Source organism: Augochlora pura, chromosome 10 (genome assembly GCF_028453695.1).
Source record: "Augochlora pura isolate Apur16 chromosome 10, APUR_v2.2.1, whole genome shotgun sequence".
Taxonomy (NCBI): Eukaryota; Metazoa; Arthropoda; class Insecta; order Hymenoptera; family Halictidae; genus Augochlora; species Augochlora pura.
The window spans coordinates 1,268,254-1,273,747 of record NC_135781.1 but is presented as its reverse complement, the minus strand read 5'-3'; the positions used below and the strand labels follow the sequence as shown (position 1 = coordinate 1,273,747).

Here is a 5,494-nt window from a genome sequence, read left to right as displayed (position 1 = left end):
ACATTATTAAAAATTGTTGACATTATTAAAAATTGTTGACATTATTAAAAATTATTGCCATTATTAAAAATTATTGATATTATTAAAAATTATTGACACTATTAAAAACAATTAAAAATATTTAAGAAATCGTCAAAAACGTAATACTTTCAGTCAAATACCTATCTTGGATCGAGATTGAAAATGGCTTCGAGTGCAAAGGGTTAACAGACCCAAAGCAACGCGAAGCGACGGAAACCGATCGAAATTGTGAAAATAAAAATCCCGATAGCCGTAAAATAAAAGCAGCGTTACACCGTTGCACACTGTGTTACCCGAGTTCTCGCAGTCGTCGATCGGCGAGAGGCCGTGACGCGCGCGCGCGCGCGCGCGTAAACAGCAGCAGACGCGTTTCAAAGGTTGTACAGCAAACCCCAGGTGAGAAGAACCGGGCAGCAATCGCGTGTCCAATTCGCAGTCGATTCGGTGGGCGTTCGTTCCCTCGAGCCCGCATTGTTCGGCGGGCCGTCGTCGGGCAACTTTCGAGCGAAATTATTTCGCTGCCACCACCGTCGACACCAGATCTCTCTCTCCCTCTCCCTCTCTCTCTCTCTCTCTCTCTCTCTCTCTCTCGCGCCAGTAAAAAACAGCGTCGATCAACATTCCGCGCGGCGAACGCTCCGCGCCATTTTTCATAGGCGCCCAATTAAACGGACACAGCCGGATAGTGGCGAGCATTATTTGCACGTTCGCAGTTGCTCGCAAATATCGCCGGTGAAAATGTTTAATCGAATAACAGGACGAGGACGACGCGGGGCCGCGTTCGCCGTATTCCCGGCACGTTAGCCTTTCAATTTTTAATCGGCCGAAATTTTCCGCGACGCCCGGCATACCCGGGTCTCCGTCGAATGAAAATTCGACCGGTTTCGGTATCATTGAACAGCGTCGCGTCGCTTCGTTTTCCGGTTCCGTTTAACGAAATTTCGCAAACGAAGGGGGGACTGGGTAGAGAGCGAGAGAGAGAGAGGGGGGATGGCAGGGTCGTTAGCCGGCAGAGAATTATCTTTTGAAATGACCATCGAGTTCCGGGGGAGCCGCCCGGTGGGCGCAGGAAAGTGTTCGCGGGCCGGTTGGCCGACAGCCAGGCTCGTGTTTGCGCTCATCGATAACAGGGTGTCGTAAAAATTCAGCCGCTTATTGGTCATACGCGCCGGCGGAGGCAGAATCGACCTTTTTCCTCCTTTTTTTCCTCTCTCTCCCCCTCCCTCTCTCTCTCTCTCTCTCTCTCTCTCTCTCTCTCTTCGCGGCGCACCGATTCGAATTCCTATCGATCGCCGCTCCCTATTTTCTCTCGCCGCGGAAGAACAGAATTTCCCCGCAGCCAGCTTCCGCTCCTCCATTTTATCGTTCTCCATTAAACCGGCATTCCCGGCGCGATTGGCCTAATTACGGGACCCCCGTGCGAACACCGCGACTACTACGTTTGTTTTCGAGAAATCTTCGATCTTTCGATTATTTTTTGATTTTTCATTTTTTCATGATGGCAGCTTGCAAATGGAAAACCGGGAGAAAATTCTATAACATGCGGCTCGATGTCCGAAACAAGCGACGATTTTTTCAAAATATTTCGAAAGCCGCTGAGGGAGGAAAAACGCCGGAGAACTGGGAAATCTAATTTGCAGGTAATTTTTACAAATAATTTTAAAATTATTTACAGGCTTAATAATTAAGATACGCCCTCTGAGGGCAGTTTCGACCATCTTAACCCCTTGCACTACGATACTTTTCAAGCTGCGTTGATTAGCATTTGTTTATCCTTAATATTTTTCTGAATAGGGTCAGACAATTTTTGTTTCTTTTATTATCTTTATGTACTTTCGTTTTAAACTTCGATGACAGAGGAATTTATTTTCATTTCGATATAGTGGAAGTTAATAATATTAATATTTATTAGAACTCGCATGAATTCTACACCACGAGTCTGACTCGTTATTATAGTGCAAGGGGTTAATCGGCTATGCCCTTTCACCCCCCGCCGAACGAGTCCTCCATTCGTCCACTGAACCATCGTCGTTCTTCCCTCCTCGCATTTCGCCTCTTCTTTGCGAACTCGCGAGCGCGACGCCGGCCGATTTTCGGTTGAACAATGGCGACCGGCGACGCGCGTAAATCTCTCGTTTAATGAGCTGCTCGCCGGGCATCGTGCTCGTAACTGCACGCCGGTAATAGCCGGGCCGGCATTTACATTGTCAATTTAAATCTTGCGATACACCGACCGCGCTTTTAAACCGCTCCGCTGTACGAGATTTCGAGCCGGTCGACCCGAGCCAGCGCCGGCATGCAAATGTTTATCGCATCGCTTCGGTTCAATTGCGTTTATACAATTATCTCGGATGTTTATCGCTCCGTCCGCGGCCCTTTTCGGGCGCTCCGCGAGGCTTCGAGACCGTCCTTGAGGTTTCTTGCGATTTTTCAGCGAAGGCTTCAGAGACTTTTTGGGTTAAAAAAAATATAATTATTATTTATTTATATATATTATATATTAATTTGGGTTAAAAAATATAAATATAGTAACAAAGTGATAACGATTTCATGCATGATCTACTAAGTATGAATGTTACTAATTATGTCAAATCGAAATTAAATTTAACTCTAATTTAACTCTAATTTAACTCTAATTTAATTCTAATTTAATTGAATTCTGTTGTCAAAGCGCAGTAACAATTAGGTAATATTATTAATTTAATTAGTAACAATTAGGTAATATTACAAATTTAATAAATAACAATTAGGTAACATTATTAATTTAATATTATTATCACTTAACATTAAGTTCGACATCATTCAAGCCGGTTTGAATGGTGGCGCCCTTGTTAGTATTTTAGCCGGCGGCGATGAGTCTGCTGATTTCATGTCCCAGAAAATGGATAAACCCGAAACTTCGAGCATATTCATGAATCTACTGATATTACAAAGATGTGGCATAATTGAGGAACGATGAGAACGTTTCGGATCCGGACAAGCCCCCTTCTCGCGCCGAACTAAATTTTGGTGTACCTTGAACAACTTTCAGCGAAACTTGCGAGCTTCTCGCGCAACTATTTATTCATATTTCGGTATCGTTCAACGATTTTATTAACCCTCTGCGCACAGACAGTGACTCTGTGGCACCGCTTAATATTGTTTCATCTGCGGTGTAAAATAACGTTTATATTAACGAAGTTCAGATTAAATTTAAAAATTTGTTACAAGCGAAACTCTGTTGGCACAAGAATTTATTTCGTACGCATAAAATGCACTTTGTTGCATAAATTTAAAATATTATAAGCCGGAAATGTTGTCTTAGCGTTGTAGTTAATTTGGTTTTGATTGTAAAGGGTTTTAAATGCTTTAAAAGTAATTTGATCGAGTACAGTAATATGCATCGATTTTTAGTAAATAGTTGTTATTTAATATAGCAGCGCTAGATAGTATTTATTTATAATAAATAAATTACAAATAAATTATTATACGTCGATACATATTTAAAAATTATCCTAATTAGTAATTACAGTAGTAATTATTCAATACAGTGGTACTAGATAGCAATTATAAATAGTATATGCCACGCATACGATTCCCCATAAAGGCGACTTAAAAAGGGAAGACGAACACGTGTCGCAAATTTATCACGGCTTTAACGGAACTATTTTCTGGCGATCGAAAACTTTCGCATAAAAAGAAAATAAATCGGTGCCGACTTTAATCGATCCCGTTTCAGCGACCGGTAAAGTTACCGCCTCGTCCACACCGTATCGATATAGTAGGTCGAATTCAATAAAATTTTCGCTGGTCCCGACTTCCGAGACACCCTTCGAAACCCACCCCGCGATTCGAAGTTCGCGGCGGAAATTCTTGTCGGCTGAACGGGGTCACGTATTAAAGTTTCAACCCCGGCCGCGGACTTTATTAGACAGGTCGAACGAACGCCGGGGTCAAAGGTACTCGTTTATATTTCACCGTTGCCGTTATCGTGGAAAACGAGTCGAGGCGCGGCGACCTTTAACTGGCGGCGGTGGCGGCGAGGGCGCGCGGGGGTGCGCGGGGGTGGGGGCAGACACGCCCGACCAGCCGGCTCAACGAAATTAAACGAACCGGGCTCCCTCTCTCTCTCTCTTTCTCTCTCTTTCTCTCGTCCGTGTGTCGATAACGAAACAACCGACGCTTGTTACTATCTCGAGGAACCCGGCCCTGTGCTTGTAGCACGTGTCGGGAACAGATACGCCGCGCTAGTTTTCCCGCTCGATCCCGGCTCCGATGGAACATTTCGCCTTCGCGGATCGACCGGGCTGCCACCGAAAACGCGTCGCTTCTACGCGGTGTCGCTCCCACCCTTTTTCTGCGGTGTTAGAATTATCATCGGTTGGCTCCGAAAAGCGTTCGCTTTGCAACGCGTTGATCGGCGTCACGAGTTGGAAGACACGGCGCGTGGACATAATTTAACCCTTCGCACTCGAAGCCATTTTTAACTGTAACTCTAAAATAACTTTTCCGACATACAGCATTTCCATATTATATAATAAAATTGTATTCTATGCATACGAAATAGAATTTTGTAACTCATGGAACAATAGTTGTACCTTCGGTAATTTTTGAAATCCAAGAATATAAAAATATATAAATAAAAATGATGTAAATCCTTTCGGAATATAAAAATTGTTTTGGAAAGTGCTGCAACAATTTCAGCGGTGCCTCGGAGTCGCCGTTCGAGTGCAGAGGGTTAACAGGACTTTATTAACCCTTTCGCTCCGAACGACGGATATATCCGTCATCCGCTAACGCAGCTTTCGACTGTCGCGAGAATGCAACAGGGCCGGGGTGTTTTTTCGAAAAACGAGTTCGTTAAAAATCTCGCGCGGCCCTCGGAAGAGAACCGCAGCGGGCGACCTAATTGCAATTTCGATTTGCGAGCCGCGCGAACGTATCGCGGGCTGAGAAAAGCCGCGCGGCGAAACGCGTTCCGCGCGTTGAGTTTCTTTGTCGGGTGATTACGGAGGGTGTTAGTAGCCGGCGTGTAGAGGCGTGTGCCGCGGTAACCGCGCGTTTCACTCAAAGATCCAGCGATAAAATGCCGCGCGCGCGGCCCGGAGGTGTTAAGTGTTCGCGGTCATTAGCGGTAACAAGGACCGCCGGCCGGAGAGAGTTCTTCGGCAATCTGCAGGCGGCGGTCGCCGATAGCAAATAGCTGGGGTCGCGGAGGTTAATTTCGGTAAAACCGAGTCGCTGCGATACGTGCGCGGAGGCCGTGCCTGCCGTTTGCTCCCTCTATCCTCTCGCTCCCCGGATTGTATTCGTAACGCGTACATATACACGCGGGGAGACGAAGCGAGAGATAGATAGATAGAGAGAGAGAGAGAGAGAGAGAGAGAGAGATCTAGAAATCCAGAGAGAGTCACAGAGAGAGAGAGAGAGATCTAGAAATCCAGAGAGAGAGTCACAGAGAGAGAGAGAGAGAGAGAGAGAGAGAGAGAGAGAG

General features: G+C 45.5%; 1 protein-coding gene across 1 annotated transcript in view; it reads right to left on the bottom strand.

The window, feature by feature from the left end:
• Positions 1 to 5,494, bottom strand: part of LOC144476538 (dipeptidase 1) — a 249,408-nt gene that overhangs the window by 67,810 nt on the left and 176,104 nt on the right. The window lies entirely within an intron of this gene.